Below are 16,195 nucleotides of genomic sequence, written 5' to 3'. Positions count from 1 at the left end.
AAAAGTTGGTGAAACGAAGATTAGTGAGTAAAAAGTTTGTTGTCAGGTAAAGATGAGAAGCGAACCGTCACATTGATATTGTCAGTTTTGTTAGTAAATAAAATTAGGTTTTATATATTTTTTGTTTTGTATTGCGGTCCGCGAAAAAGCAGATTCACAACTAGTGGTCCGTGGTTCAAAAAAAATTGTGAAACCCTGTCTTGGACCACGATGACGTTAGGGACCGGCAACTTATACGTGGCAAATTCTTGCAATTTCTTGCGAAGGACTTTGTCTTAAGTCATAAATCACGATTTTAAGCTCACAAACAACGCAGCTGACCTCCCACTGCGCAAACACGAGATTTTCGCGGAAAAGGAATAAATAGCTACATTTTCTGCATATGGAGTTTGTAGTGTACGCCCAAGGCAAGATTATTAATTATATGCATCTATAGCGTGCAATAAACATGCTACATGCCCTAATTTTTTCGTTCAACATATATGCCTTATTATACAGTTTCTTAATCGTGCAAGCCAAACGCTTTAACACAGTATAGGTTTTTATAGTCAAGAAAACTCGAAGTTTAAAAACCCGAGTGAAACAAGGATGAGACATTTTTTAAAGGAATATACATTTCGCCTATTCTGGCATCGTCAGTTTATATAAGTAAAGTAAAATAAATATACATAGCAAAGTATGTACATTTCACAATCTATTATTCTCTTGTGGAGTGACCGTTATATAGTTTCAGATGGAAACCAATGGAATTTTTTTTTACTGCGAGCTAAACGCGTAAAGTGACATGATAAGATGTTTCAAGCAAAATATCGTGTAGCACAATCTAACTTTTTTCTTGTAAATTCGCGCCGAAGTGAAATTGACTTAAAAAAAACAAAACATAACATAGGTAGGCCTACATAGCCTACCCTCCCAGCTAACACACAACGTTTTTTCGACGTTCGGATATTTTTTTTAAACTAAGTAAACGTTGTGGGAATGTGTCCAAACGAACGTTAAGAAAATACGTCGAGGCCGTGTTATCAAAACGTAATGTAAAACGTTGCACTAACGTCAAAATTAACGTTAAGAAAAAACGCAATGCGACCAAATTTCAACGTCATTTGTAACGTACAAACAACGTTGATTACAGACGTTGATCTTAACATGTTTTACATCATTTTGGACGTCACTTCGAACGTTTGTTGAACGTTATTTTTTAACGTTGCGACGAACCACAATGAAACAAATTTACAACGTCATAGGTGACACGCAAATAACGTTTATTACTGACGTAAAATCTAACATTTTTAGACCGGTTTAGACGTCTTTTACACGTTTAATTAACGCTGTATATTTAACGTTCCGTAAAACTATAGCGCAACCAGCTTAGAACGTCATACGTGACGTAGAATTCACGTTCATTTCTGACGTCACAATTAACTTGTTATAGACAAATTTTAACGTAACTTCAAACGTTTGATTAACGTTCTTTCGTAACGTTGAAACAAACCAAATGCAATTTATTTTAAAACGTCATAAATCACGTACAAAAAACGTTGTTTACTGACGTCAAAACTAACGTCTTTTCAGCCACTTTTGACGTCGTTTAAACGTTTTTTCAATTCAATGGTATTCTTTAAAAAAATTGTGGCGCACCACAAAGTAACCTGATTATAACGTCAAAGTGACGTACAAACAAGGTTAATTAATTACTTCGAGGCTAATAACTTGTTTTGGGCTATTTTGTACGTCAGAGCGAACGGTTTGCTAACATTATTTTTAAACTTTGTGACCACCATTGATGTAACTAATTTACAACGTGATACGTGACGTACAAACAACATTAAATTCTGACATCAAAGCTAATTTCTTGGAGACCAGGACGCCATTTTAAGCGTTATAATAACGTCATTTTACCGTTTTGACTAACTACAATGTTATATAATTAAAACGTAAAACGTGACGTAACAACAACGTTACCTTTTGTAACAAGGATAATTCTTTTATGACTATTTTATACATCATTTCTAACGTTTTAATAACGTCATTTCTCAACCTTATTACAAACCTTAATGTAACCAATTTAGAACGTCATAGGTGACGTACATGCAACGTTAATTACTCACGTCAAAGTAAACTTGATTTCATTTCATACGTTGTCGTGAGAAACCACAATGGACCCAATTTAGGAAATCATACGTGACGTACAATCAACGGTGATTTCTGACGTCAAAGCTAACTTATTTAAGACCGTTTTGGATGTAATTTTAAACGTTTTAATAACGCTATTTCTTGACGTTGCGACAAACTAAGATCCAAGTAACTGACAACGTCACGCGTGAAGTATAAATGACGTTGAATTCTAAGGTCAAAGCTAACTTCTTTGACAGCTTTTTGGACGTGATTTTAAGCGTTTTAACAACGTTATTTTTTGGTTTGTAACTAACAACAATGCAATCTAATTAGAACTTCATGTGACGTAAAAACTACGGTAAATACTGACATCGAAGCTTACTTGTGTTTAGAATTAGACTATTTTATACGTCATTTTTAACGTTAATATAACGTTATTTTTCAACGTTATTACAATCTTCAATATAACCAATTCAAAACATCATACGTGGCGTATATGCAAAAAGCAATGATAACTGTCGCTGAAGATAACTTATTTGAAACCATTTTAAATGCTATTTTCAGAAGTTCCAATAACTTTATTTCTTGACATTACGAAAAACTAAAACGCGACCAAATTTGCAACATCTTGAATGATCGTAGTTATTTCGAAGGTTACGGCAAACCACAATGCAACCGGATTAAAACGTTAAACGTGACGTATACAACAAGGTATATACCTGACATCGAGGTCAACTTGTTTTAGACTATTTTATACATAAATTAAAACATTTCATTAATATTGTTTAGCGTTGATACAAACGTCAAAGGAACCCTATTAAAACGTTAAACGTGAGGTAGAAACAACATCAATTAGCCTACTTACGTTGAAGGTAACTGATTTTAGACGAATTTCCGTGTCATAGACAGTTTTTTCGACTGAGCTGAAGTACAATCGAATCAAAATGTCATATGTGTCGTATAAAAAACGTTGTTTGCCGACGTCAAAACTAACTTTCCAAGTTTTAATTTTCGTTAAATAGAAATGCTCTCTTTTAAGGAATGCCTCGGGATTATGTAGCCTAAGTACAAAATATTTGTTTTTTTCTGTAATGTGTTTTGATTAACTTTTTTAGAAAATGTAAAGAAGTATACTTAGTTATGCTTACATAAAATAGAGATGTGACTTAATTTAAGATAGCATTTTAGTAAGGGTAACATTGTCTTTACATGAAACAAATCGCATAAAAAAGTACTTAGCGCAGCGACCGCTATAGACGCAGTTTCCTGGATAGACAAGAATGTCGCTCCCTGCTGCTTTTTTTTCGCGGTTTTCGAACGGCGCGTAAACTCGTGATTGGCCAATATGCGGATGACATCACAGTCCAGTTTGAACATTTGCTATCGGGACATTGGAATTCAAAATAAGTTTTGGCAGCTCAGCGTTAAGGACTGCTTGTTAGATATTTAGGTTGTTTTCCTTAAACCATGAAGATTAGGCTTTGTTATCAAATATATTTTCAGGTTAAATAGTCTAAGCTGTATTTGTAGTTTTATTTATAACTTATATTTTAAGTAGGAAAAAAAATAATTTACTGAATAAATGACTTTAAAGCCTCCACTAATTTTCATCTAACATAGAAAAACAAGCTCTATTACCTCTGTGGGCAATTGCAGGCACTGGTCTAGAATCCTACCACAGTGCACAATATTTCGGTTAGGGTGCGGGTTAGCATTTTGGATTAGGGTGGGTCAAGTATTAAATAATAGATATAATAATACTTGACCCACCCTCACCCAAACGCTAACTCGCACCCTAACCCAAATATTGTGCGTTGATTTAATCAATGTGGTAGGATTCTAGACCAGCGCCCAATTGCATTCTGCAGCGAGTGAACACCCAAACTTTTTAGACAATTTTAATGCAAATCTTGATCTTTGTATCATGCCAGCGTAAATACCTTGGGTGTGCATAAAACCCCAAATGAACACTTGAAAATTCATTACTGAAGATCTCGACTAAAGGCTTGATTAAAAGTTCAAGGTGGGATTTGAAAAAGGGTACACGTTAAAGATATTCCTCATGAACTTGGCTGCTCATCAATATTTACAGGTAAATTAGTGATTAATATTTTCAAGATTTTTGTTAATTATTATATTTATTTGACTCTTGCTGTTTTGTTTTATGCTTGCAATTGCCCTAGATGCTAACAACAAAGACTTTAAAATGTATCCTGGCTGCATTTAAATTTCTTTATTTGGGCAGCAATTTTTTTCAAAACCTACCAGTGATAGTTATACAATGTCACCAGAATTTTAATTTTATATATTTCTGACCAGTCTGCATTCTGTGGACCAGAAGCTACACAGCACAAAACGCTATCACACAATAAGTAAAGGCAAAATAAACATAATATGACAGAATTATTGGGAAAAAATTATACCATAGACTAGTACTAAGAATGGTCTATATTTTTTTAATATAAAAACAAAGTTAAAAAAATGTAAAAAATACTAATATTCATTATTAAATGTTATTATTGGCAAAAAAATGAGATAAAAATTCTTGATCCTAAATTTTACCAAACAAATTCAGGTTGCACAAGAAAATACATTAACAGTGATATAAAATTTCTGTGCTTGGCTAAATTAGTAAATGGCACATCTAAATTTTGAAACTATGGTTGAATTGTGTTAGGATTCCAAACGTCTGGATCATAATATTACTAATAGTGAGAACAATTAATCACAAAACACTTTGCTGACATAATAAAAAAATCAAAAACATGAAATAACTATCAGGTTGTTTTAAATGTTTTGTTTAAGGCAACCAATTGGGCATTTATTGTACCATGTAGAAGCACGTAAATCATTGCAATTAGTTTTTTTGGCTTTGCTCATTTCGATTTGGTTTCATAAGGTAAATAAAGTTAAAAGTTATGTTTGTAGTCATTAATCACATTTCCCAGTTAATGCAGCTTAAACAGATGAAAGTTGGATGGGGTTTTCCTTAGCTTGACAAACACATGAGCCATTTTTATAAGGTATATATTCCCCTGTTTGACCCTATAGCCCTAGCAGTCACTTCCCTATTCCCTAATTTTTATATTATTTGCCAACAGCTCTCTCGATGTATCACACATGCATTCAGATTCGGATTAAACTGCTGGATTTTCATTTTACACCGCTGGATTTGTATTGTTCTTATTTTTTCAATACGTTGTTGTTGTTAACGTTACTTTCCTGTTTTAATGTGCATTGTTTTACACATAGTCTGTGAAATGCAAAACTTTTTCAATTTTGTCTTTTAGACTGTGTTAGTGTAATAGAGCAATTTAAGTAACACTATAAAATTTGTGTGTTTTGCAGGTCCACAGACCAATTTTCTCAGTTTTCTTGTCTTTTTTACAGTTCTTTATTGTCAACATTTTTATACTGCCGTGTTTGTTTTACTTCAATACTATATTATTTCTATATTTTCCTGGATGGTAATTGTTTAGAAGATTTAGTAAGAATTTGCAAGTGTAAATAATTACAGTCAGATATGTTACAACAAGTATAAGTGTTTTAAAAGTGCAAAACATCGTTATTATGTTTCTTTTTTGCGCATTATACCGTAGTTGCGAACGTAATTTGTAACTCCATTGCAAACGTAATTTGTAGGGCATGGAGTCCAAACTATTACGCAAAAATAACAATGTGAACGCTTTTAATAACCTAGTTTTACAACGTAGTTTCCAACGTCGCATGAACTTTGTCCGGATCACACATTTTTACGTAGAAATAACGTCTGTGATAAACTTATAAATAACGTCGCTGAACATCGTAATTTGCAACGTCTAATCTACGTCGTCTGGAATAGACACTTCTACGTAAAAACAACGTTCATGATAAACGTATAAATAACGTAGTTGCACAACGTCGCATCTAGGTCGTAAAGTGTCGACGCTTTTACGTGAAAATAACGTTCATGATAAACGTCTAAATAACGTAGTTGCACAACGTCGCATCTACATCGTTTGGTGTCGACACTTTTACGTGAAAATAACGTTCATGATAAACGTATAAATAACGTCGCTGAACATCGTAATTTGCAACGTTGAATCTACGTCGTCTGGAGTAGACACTTCTACGTAAAAATAACGTTTATGATGAACGTATAAACAACGTAGTTGCACAACGTCGCATCTAGGTCGTAAAGTGTCGACGTTTTTACGTAGAAATAACGTTGGTTGCAACGTCTTATCGACCAAACTTAAACCAAAAATCTACGTCGCTGCGACGTCAAATTGTTAGCTGGGCCTATACTTTTTACTGTAATCCGTATCATTTTTTACCAGTCGTTCACCGTTTTTAATGGAATAAAGTGCATCCCTTTGCCTAATATCGTACAGCAATAGTTTAGAAAATCGTGTTTTAGAGGTTTAGAATAACGTCATACGCTTTCACCCTGTTAACTGTGTGTAGGCTACTTTGTTTTTAGAATTTTTACAAGAGTACTCTGTTATAGTTGTGTGTTTCAAAACAATACACAAATAAAAGTTTAGTTACTCATATAAGCCCATATTATAAAAACTGCAAACAAGTAAACATATTCGCTAAAATATAGGCTCTATCAATTGCCAAGCTTTTTGGCAGAAATGAATAATTTGGCTTTTTTAGACAAAATTTAAAAACGCTTTACACATTTTGCTTTTCAAAGCATGTTATACATGCTTCTTTATTAAGGTTTCGTTAAATTTACTTTGTCCAACTTAATCTAACCTACATAGTTGAGTGATATTGAAGTGTGTACTCAAATATTAACCAACAGAAGAGTTTCAATTGAAGTTAAACACATGTATGTCAACATGTTCTTGCATTAAACAGGACACTACATTTCAGGCAGATTTTAGACAACTTTATTTGTCAATAACGCCGCCGTCAGTCTCCCAAAATGCCTAAAAACGGGTTCATTACAATATCCTTTTAAGTACGCTTACCCAATTAGTTTCCACTTTTTGTGCTCCATTTTTCGGAAAAATATCAACTTCTGAACTGTCCTTGTTTTTCCGTTTCTCATTTTCGTCCTGGCTATTTATCATTTTACAAGTCAAATGTAATATGTAATCATTTGTACTAGAAACTGCCCTACACAATTGTAAGTTGGCTTATTGACATATTTATATATCTTGCATAATTATAGATGTTTTCATAATACAGCCATCACCCAATGCTTTTAAAACGCCATATTTGGTCCAGTTTAGAATTCATGTAGGGCTATCCAGGGGTGGGCAAATGTATTCAATGAAAGAGCCTTTTGCAGAAAATACAAGTACCGGTACCAAAGAGCTTCAAAGTTATTTCAATATAAAACCGGTAAATTATGCAAGGCCAGCCGCAATAATAACAGAATTGTAATATAACAAAACGGTAATAATCAACACAATAATAACGGTAATGGCAAAATAACACGCACAATATTTATTAATATCAGTCTTTTGTTAACTAACTCTTCGGACTCTACGTCTAGTGTTACATCATAAACGAAATGCTGGTCTAAATAAAGAAAAGAAAAGAGAGAAACGTTTATAAACGGTACTCTTGGTAACCTTAACAATTTTTTGAAATTTTACGATTTAACTAGAAGAGCCACAAAAAACATGGCGGAGAGCCGCATGTGGCTCGCGAGCCGCAGTTTGCCAACCCCTGGGCTATACTTTTTCGCGCTGGGGGATTCGGTTTAAAATTGCTTGGCGTTTTATTATGGTTCACTCTATTTTAGTTTTCGTAAGGCAGGTAAGTCACTTTTACATTTTCTTGTAATTATTTGAGCGATCTGTATAAAAGTAAAACTGGTTAAAAAGAGTCCAAAAAGGCACCTGTTTGAAAAACGATTTTGGTAACATGTTACGAAATATTTTAGTAGTAATACTGATTGTTGATTATTCTTTAAAAAGCAACCTGAAGTAAACACCCAGTCCGAATGAATTTAAATAAGATTATGGCTCATTTTAAAGGTAGTGCCTCCTAGTTTATATCGTTAAAATTTGAACTTGTTGGCTCAACAGTTAAGGGTTAATATAGCTGAATATTAATTTTCACATTTTTAAATATTAATGTTTTTTCAATATTTTTCGCCAAAAGTGTGATTGCTTAAAAGGTGTAAAGGCAATACAAGGACTGTGTAAAAAAATCAACTTGTATCGTCACTTTTATTTGCTTTTGCGCACATTAATTACGAAGGGCATTTTTTGAACTTGGGTAGTCATGAATTTTCGAAGCAGAAGTAAACACCCACTCTGAATAAATTTAAACATAATTTATGTCTCATTTTGAAGGTGGTGACTCCTAGTTTATATCGTTAAAATTTGAACTTGTTGGCTCAACAGTTAAGGGTTAATATCGCTGAATATTAATTTTAATTTTTTTGAATATTAATTTTTTTGAATATTTTTCGCCAAAAGTGTGATTGCTGGAAAGGTGTACGCAATACAAAGACTGTATAAAAATTTCAACTTTATTTCGTCACAACTTTTGGAGATATTGCCCAAAACCAATTTTAGCCAAGTTGCGCCAAGTTCGGCAATGTCAATTAGTTCCTTTGATTAAAATATCGGGATTAACTTCATGGCAGAAACCTATCGCTGTAATCCTGCGAATGTATATAACTTTGGTGCTTACACTCCAACCGCCAACATTTAACGCAAATGTTTTGCAGGGTTTATCATAGTGGTTTTTCAGCCAGAATTTATCGCCAAACAATTTTCTAATCTGATCATTACAAAGTTAAAAAAACGAAACAACTTGTACTGTGGTGTTAAAGCTCACATATAATGATTTACGTGGCACAAAATTAAGTTATTTGTCAAAACCACACACTCCCAAGTCAATTATGTTAACAACAACGATAGGCTATTTTAGATCGAGTACTTTTCAAGTGATTGGAGTGCTAGTATAGATTCACAGGTATTAGTCATTATATTTGGAACACTGTCAAGTTTCAAATAATATTTCTATATATATCAAACACTTTCTAGTACCGGTATAGAAACAAAGTTTCACCAAATAGTGTGGTCAACGACAAAACTTACATTAACGGGGAGCTACAGTATCATATCCTTAATCAATGGAAGATGCACAGTGCACACACATATGTGCGTTAACAACTGTGATCTAGCTCTTCTGAAGCTGCTTTTTGATCAACGATTACGGCTTACGTTTCATTGGTACACCAAAAGCCATCACTGACTCACCGAATCAGTAGATCAATGATGCAAGCAGGGCAGGCCAGAAAAACAACTAGCCAGTAATCAAGTTCGAATTCACGACCTCCGGCTATACCGGGATTGTCAGTCTGCCAACTGAGCTACAAAGGCTCGGAGAGGAGCGAGTCGAAAAACAAACATACGCCAATGCTTGCTACATTCTGCTAGTACAAGCAACTTCACATTAAAAGTTCAACTAACTTTAACACTGTTCTGCTGTGGCTTGCGGTGTACTATCAATACACATTGTATGTACAAATATTATGAAATGGCAACACTAGTGAAAGGTTTGTACGAAAAGCATTAACGCATTATATATTTGTAAATGTTCATACCCTGGAAAGTGTGTTTGTGTTGCAAACTTAGACATCATCATTGAGTGCATTCTGGTTGACCACATGGCTTGGTTGCCCATCTTGTATCTCATATTCTAACTGTTTTTTCTTCCTAAAACAAAAACATACACATCCGGTTAAATTCAGGTCAAAAAATAGTTTTTGAGAAAATCTAAACATTATGTTAAACTTCCCGTGGCGAACCTTCTGGCGTGCATCCGTGTGCATCAAACCGTGTAGATCGACCTTTTTATTATTTCGCCATTGTACATTTATAAACACGTGTTTGTGTTGAGCTTTACTGGTGAGTGGTGACAATGTCAAAACAAAAATGGAATGAAACCTTCTTAATGGAAGGTAGTCAACGATTGGTACTATCCCTTCACGTACATCTAGAACAGCGGTTCCCAAACTTGAGTATGTACAACAGTTTCAGAGGGTCGCAATGAGATTGAGTAGATGTTTAAACATTCGTTTTTTCAATAATATAGCGTGTTTTATGATGTCTCTTGTGACATCATCAAGCATTTATTATGCTGTACCACCTGCTATTAGCAAATCGTTCGTATTAGTTAAAAAAGTGGTTCCGTGACTGCACTAGTGTAAGAAACATGGGTCAACTGACACTTAAATTTGAGTCCATTAGGCAGAATTTTTAGAAAAGTTGTGAACCGCGGATCGATAACTTCGCCCATAACCCTAAAGGTTCCCTTCTCAAGACCGCTCGTGGAAGTTTTTCAAACATCTTCGCCGTCGATCTATTATTCAATATACGTAACCGACATGGCGTGCTTGAGGAGTGTGTCAAACTCACTACCGGTTCAGGAATGAAGTCGCTTGACCAGAAACACATGCGGAAACCACCGACAAACACCATTTCAACGTCGCACTCGACATTTTTTGCCCACCTATTCCGCCCACCTACCACTAGCGCAGCCGATTGATGTTCCACAGTATGACACAAAAGGAGCGTTCTTATAAATCAGGGGCTTTTAAACTGAGGTCCGTGAATGAGTTTTAAGGGGTGCATGAAGGCCTAATTGATATATTTAAAAAGTAATCATTTGATCAAAGAAAGCTGCTAATTAAAAACAAAACGGTCGTTTTACTGACTGTATTTAGACTTAATTTCACTTTCACATTTTTTAGACCGGAATCAACAGATTTATGAAGTTTATTTGCAATCTGACGTCAATTTATGACGTAATTTTAAGAAAATTTTTGGCTATCGTGTTCCACGCGACGTAAAAAAATTTTTTAGGGGTCCGCGGTAAAAAAAGTTTAAGAACCCTTAGGATACATCAAACCGTACATATCACCCTTTTTCCTAATTCGCTAATATAAATTTATAAATGCGCGTTAGCGTTGAGCGAGATGACGTCACCGCTTTGAGCTACCTGTTGAGATTCCTTTATCATATCGCAGGTACGCAATTAAGCACCAACCGCTTTACTACATTCCTTGTACGTTAACGTTAAATCAATTTTATCATTATTTACTAACCACCATATTATAACAGTTTAAGGTTATAACGAAAAGGAATAACTTAGTTTTATGACGTTTCAAATATTATTACTGTTAACGGTATTAATATTTAGTTAGATTAATATGACTTCTGACGATATTGTTTTGCGCAGCTAAAGTCTTGTCTATTCTATAATATAATATTAAACCTTATTATTTATGTTGTATATTTTACGGTTTAAACGCATTAGCAAAAAAAGTTACAGACACCAAATATACATTGCAACAAGACTTCAATCATAATTGCATTTGCATAACGAAACTACACCAATTCAAAGCTTCTGACGAAGAAAACAGTGAATACAGTATGTTTATACTTAAGCAATAGGTTTTTGAAAAGCGCGATTTGCCTTTGGGCCACGCCAAGTCACATATACGAAAAACGTGGGTTTTGAAGATTGCAGATTGACGATGTTTGAACCCCGACATACGGCGCTGTCCGACGTCTAAAATAGCAAACGTTTAGCAGGAGAATGGACTGTAGTTTAACGTATTTAATACACTTTCATTTCACAATCTAGCGTTAAAGATGTTGTAAAATACGCTACGATGATCCAACGTCCTTATACGGAAAAAAGTATTGTACGCTTCTAATGTAACAATAGAAAAGTAGGTTAACATAACATAAGTAAAACTGAGTTCACATAAAAACGAAGTTTATTCTTAATTTTTGCAAATGAAGCCTAATTTTTGCAAATAATTGTAATTTTATATTAAATTATTGCTCATAACCGGGCGACAGTACCAATTTTAAAAGTTTGCCGTTTTATTTGTATGACAAGGCTGTCTTAAAGTTCAGGTGCTCGAATTATAATTTGACTCTGACCTGACTCGGACAAGTGATGACTTGCACTATGACCTGAATTTTATTTAAAAAACTTGACTTGAAATTAGGTTATTTTTAAAATGACTTTTGTGGAATTTAAGACAAAATGACTTTGCAACTCTGAATAATGTTGTAAACTGATTGGGTCCTTTAATACAATGTCAAAAATACTAAGGTATTGATGTAAAGATGATTGAAATGTGCGATCTTCGCATACAAATTAAAGTGTGGTTTTTATTTACTTTTAAAAGGCTTCACGAATGTTGGTTTATCCAAAAAGTGCAAATTTTAAAGGTCATTTGACAGAAAAATGTGTTGAATATATGAAAAAAAACCTAATATATTTAAATTAAACATTAGGATTCAATACTCCGGTAACTATAGTATGACCAATTGTTTGTCCGTTTTAATGAAAAAAAAAATTTGTTGGTCTTTCTAAAAAACTCAATATTTCAAGAAAAACTCATGTTATTTTGCAGCAAATAGTTTTATTAACGTAAAAACCATACGTATTGCATATAGGTAACATAATAATTTTATTATGATACTTCGCGTTAAACGCGTGTTGCTGTTGTTTTCATAAGTTTCGCAAAGTAGAATATAATATTTTTTGGTTGGTTGTCATAGAAAAAAAACACATACAAGTTTACCAAATTTATTAAAGTAACATTCAGTCCGGATCAAGAAATGTTTATCAAACAGTTCAGAAACTTTAAGAAGCAAATGTTAGTCAAAAATTGAGATTTTGAGATTTTATTAAGCATACAACTTTTGCATTAGGCATATAGCAGTTCACTCAGCAGAAAGTTAAACAAATTGCAATTGTTATTATACTAATTCGAACAAAACAGATTGAACCAAAATATCTTTAAACTTTGTCTTGTGCAATTTTAACGCTGTACGTGCAAGAAATAATTAGGAACATGTAAAAGGGTTTAGCTAAAACTACAGTACAATAGTACATACAATTGTCATTTCAAAGACCCCACAGGGGACAAAATAAGTATAGCGGGTGTAGTCGTAAAATATTCCACAGTTGAGTGACACCTCTCCAATTCAAGTCTTCTGATGAGACCATTAAGGTGATTTCAACACATCTGGGCCTAGCTTCGTTTTGTAGTAGATGGTCTAATGGTTGTTAAGCTCTTCCAATGGTACGTCACCAACATTTGCTCCTGTGAATGTGGATTGATCCGGGTCACCAAGACCCGCTACACGGCGAAGAGGGGGGCACGAAATTGTACGCAGCTCAGGATTGAAGGCAATTGTCAGCAGAAAAACGGAAAGACCCTTCAATGCATTTTTGTATTACAGAAAGAATGACCTTCGTTTTGGTACAACGAAATATGTATCGCTTTCTTACAGTTCACAGACGTGTTTTTTAATTATTATAATTTCATCCTATGTCGATTGAAATACCCTGTTTTTAGTTGTGTAATCTTATTTAGATTTAAGTCAAACTCTTTTGTAAGGGTAAGCATTATGTTGCACGAATATAGCTAATTTTGGATAAACAGAACAAAAAACGGTGCTAGTTGAATTAAAATATTAACAGAATATAACAAATTTGATATGGTGGGTTAAAACTATAAAAGTATTTAGCTAATCAAAAAGGAACTCGTTTGTCTACAATGTTTTGCAAAACAAACACCACACTTTCAAAATAGAAAAAATTTTTCGCTTGAAAACTGAAGGGAAAAAGGGTCGTCTGGAAAAAAAAATAATTGTTCGCCCCAAAGGATCATTTTTGGTCATGTATTTGTAAACCGCGAATTAAGTGTGTGCAAATCAAGACACTAAATGGTTGTTAATTGCTCACCGTCGTCGCCCCATGTTTAATCCATAGGCCTACTAACCTGAATAGCATTAAGCAAGCTAAAGATCCATTTCATGATAGTCAAGCTGCTCATGTGTGTAGAAACCAGCATCAAATATCCAAACACCCAGCAGAGAACCACGATCGTGGAGAGGTAAGCAGCCATGAAGAGCCTTTGCTTGTAAGAGCACTGCACCGAACTGTCCTGTGTATTAAGCTTTAACAGTTAAGTGTTGAATTCACACAAGATAAAATGCCATTGAAAACATATTGGCAAAAAAAAATACGCACACACGTACGTATTTAAAAATGTGATCTAGCCTTTTTGAAGTCGTTTTTTGACCCAACATAATGGCTTACATATCATAGCACACTGGAAGCAACAATATATTGGCCGAAAGTGTTCAACTATATAAACTATTCGGTAGGACTTCATATTGATAAGATAATGTAGTCCATATTATACACAGGTGTTATTGTGCATGCAGAATATGTTGGATTCAAACGGATAATAATCCTTCATAGATCTGCGGTTTGCTTCCCAAATGGCTCATAAAATAAATATTACCAGGCAAAACTAGTGTAAAACTCTAAACAAAACTACTTAGCAATTTTCTAAACCTTACACCACAAAAAATTGCCTAATACCTACCACACTTTTCCCGCGAACAATTCTGCTAAGCACCAAAGCTAACACGACAATGTTGAAGAGAAGAAGGATTCCGACGGGCAGTAGAAAACCAAAGTTAAGGGAGTTGCCGGTCAACCAACACATGTTTACCGCACGGTAGCCGGATGGAGCCAAAGTGTCGCGAACTGTAAAATAATTTGGGTTTAGGGTTGTCGGGTAATATAGGATTGGAACTAGGGATGTCCGGTAATATAGGATTTGTGCCGATACCAGGGGTAGTATCGCTCTTCGTCCGATTAGATATTTAATTAAGATAGAGTTTTAACTGGAGTTTACATCTAATGAAGACAGGTAAATTTATCAATAAATAAGTTGTTTAACAACCGAAAGTTGTTCAAACACTTAGAGGCAAAATTTGGCTAAACAAAAACACTTTGAATTTTTGAATATATCTGTTTTATTTGTTTAAGCAGAGTGATGACGTCAATGTAGGGTTCCTCTCCGGGAATGTTTCGACGGGAAATTCCCGGGATTTCCCGTGAAATAACAATCCCGAATCCTGGGAATTTTTTTTTATAATCCCGGGTATTCGGCAACATAGCAAAACTTTAAAAAAAATTGTCGTTTTTGACTAATATAAAGAAATAATAGGGCGCTCCTTCACTTCTGCACGTAGAAAATTATGTACAAAAAACGGTCTACAAATACCGCATACCATAACGCACATTATTCGGGTTGGGGTGCAGATGCGCGTTTGAATGACGGTGGGTCAGGTGTTATAATTAATAATAAATATAATAACACTTGGTCCGCCCTCAACCAAACGCTAACCCGCACCTTATATTGTGCGTTATGGTATGCGGTATTTTTTTTTGTTTTTTTTGCATAAATTTCTACGTGCAGAAGTGAAGGAGCGACAAAAATAGTACCAGCCATGTTAACGTCATTGCCTGTTGCTTTATTTGCGCTTACCAACAGAAAAAACTTAATTAAATTTATTATACCAATAAAATGCGCCCTGCATGCGCTGTTTTTAAATTAAAACTAAGAAGGGTTCTGACTTTAATACGTGAAGGCCGTGTAAGATGGCAGAAGCAATACTACACCACATAAATGAGCTTAATTAAATGTTTGGAGCTAATATAAAACAATTTCAAACGTCATAATGACGTAATTTTAGGTAAAGTTCAATCCCGTTTCCCGGGAGTGAAAAAAACCCCGATTTTTTTGTTGTTGTATACGGGCATTTCTTTTAAATTTCTTGCAAGTTTTTATACATTGCCGAAAATGAAAAATAAATCAAATGTTAAAAAATATATGTCCAATATTTTAGAATAAGTACGTTTTTTCGTTTTTCCGCGACGCACTTGGCAACCTTCCACGGCGCAACGGGAATAAATAGCTAATCTAGTTCAAAAGACAGCATCAAAACGTAAACAAACCGGACGTAGAATGGTCATTCGCGCGAAGCGCGAAAATTTTTCGCTCTTACGTAGTTAAAATAGTCAAAAAGTATGAGGATGATGTTGTCAATGCTGATCCTATACCCAACTATTTTGTGCATTTCAGCTTATGATTATACTGTTGCTCCCAGACATTGTATCAATTGTAAAATTGTTCTTCCGGCAAATATTTTTGCAATGATAAATGTACCGACGTTTCGATAACTTATACGGAAATCTTTAACAGGCCAATGAAAGACGGGACGAGAAATATTTTATT

The sequence above is a fragment of the Ascidiella aspersa genome, chromosome 5, assembly GCF_963924565.1.
Source record: "Ascidiella aspersa chromosome 5, kaAscAspe10.2, whole genome shotgun sequence".
In the NCBI taxonomy this organism is placed as follows: Eukaryota; Metazoa; Chordata; class Ascidiacea; order Phlebobranchia; family Ascidiidae; genus Ascidiella; species Ascidiella aspersa.
This window is presented reverse-complemented; position numbering follows the sequence as displayed.